This window comes from Anneissia japonica, unplaced genomic scaffold (genome assembly GCF_011630105.1).
Source record: "Anneissia japonica isolate Jap-2015-1 unplaced genomic scaffold, ASM1163010v1 scaffold41435_len1561_cov99_single, whole genome shotgun sequence".
Taxonomy (NCBI): Eukaryota; Metazoa; Echinodermata; class Crinoidea; order Comatulida; family Comatulidae; genus Anneissia; species Anneissia japonica.
Window position 1 is genome coordinate 1 of NW_022697348.1, and position 1,561 is coordinate 1,561.

General features: G+C 31.2%; 1 long non-coding RNA gene across 1 annotated transcript; it reads left to right on the plus strand.

Annotated features, from left to right (window-relative positions):
* On the plus strand, positions 1 to 1,485 carry LOC117102223. Its single transcript, XR_004444378.1, has 2 exons — positions 1 to 75; positions 401 to 1,485. It is a non-coding gene; the product is annotated as an uncharacterized LOC117102223 (long non-coding RNA).
* The last annotated feature ends 76 nt before the right edge of the window (positions 1,486 to 1,561 follow it).

Sequence of the window (1,561 nt, forward strand, 5' to 3'; positions counted from 1 at the left end):
AAACTAAACAAACAATTGTCCTATGTTCTCCTTGACACGGTTATCTTGGAACTCTTTCCAGAGCTAAACGAGGAGGTAGGTTGGAAATAATGAAAAATAAATACATACTAATGAGCTGAGCAATTGGCCAAGAGGTATGTTCCTACTCATTGTGCTGAATATAATAATAATAATAATAATAATAATAGTTATTATTATTATTATTATTATTATTATTATTATTATTATTATTATTATTATTATAACAGTAATAATAATAATAATAAATAAATAATAATAATAATAATAATAATTATAATAAAAATAATAATGAAACATATCGTGCATGTTGCAATAAACTGCCTCAATTCACTTAATACAATATGATGACTAATGTTGAAATTGTGCTCTCTTTTAATAGGTTCAGTTATAATGCTTGAAATTTCTTTATGAGTACAAGACCTTCGATGTTGAAAGATCATTCAAAATGTGGTTGCTGAAAATGAACATTTAATTAGAATACCAGGTGGTAATATCTAGTTGGGATCATGAAGCTTTACCAGATCAGTATAAAAAATATGAACCTGTCTGTCTATGTACATGGAGAATTTATTTCAAATATATAAGAAAAAATCATAAAAATTATTTCAGTACTTAAATATTAGTTAAATTTAAAGTGATTTATAAAAATATTTCTAACTGCATATATAAAAAGTATATGAGATATATGTAAAGAGACAAGCTCTATTCGTTTGTGGCAATGCTTTAAGTATATGAATTGCAAGCCTTGGGGAGACATCTAAAAGAGTGAAAAAATGTGCACCAACCAGGACTTGCTAGCACTTCTGCTGTGTCAGGGGTAGTGCCAGTGGTTGGGCTAGCTTGGTCAGGGCCTGGCCCAGCCATCAGGGAGTTGCGGTAAAATCTATCAGCGATCAATTATAATAATTTTCTAAACTAGAGAAAGCTGGTCCGATCGAGAATGCCATTTTCGGGCATCAGAGGTGACAAACCTAAAATGTTTTACCTGAGCTCTAACCATCGTGGGGCTGTGGTGGTTGCGGTCCATTTGTTGGGGAACACTGAGCCATCTGTTGGGGAAAAGATGTTGCCGCCACTGGTATGTATGTACAGTAAAAGATATGCATAGTTTAGTTAATAGTATACACAATATATATAATCAGTATTTTCTATATACAGTATGTTTACTGTGTATGTTAATGTAGCATAGTTTTCAGTTGTGTCTAAATCTTTAATGTAGAATTTTACACAGATACTTGAACAGCAATTGAGACAAATTAATGGTGACTTAAATATATGTTATACAAACATGCTGTTCATAATTAGACTAAAATATCATGAGCCACAACATGGAAGAATCCATGCCCACACTGTGTCATTCCAGCAATGGAAGAAAGTTTCGTATATGTTTCAAAATAAGATCCAGTGCAATACTTCAGTATGAAAATGCAATAGCAAATAAATGAAATTGTATTAACAAATCTATTTTTGCATGTGTATATGTTACTGTAATGTATGTCTGTGTAGTACTGTAGGGTCTGTTGATATAGTATTATCAAGT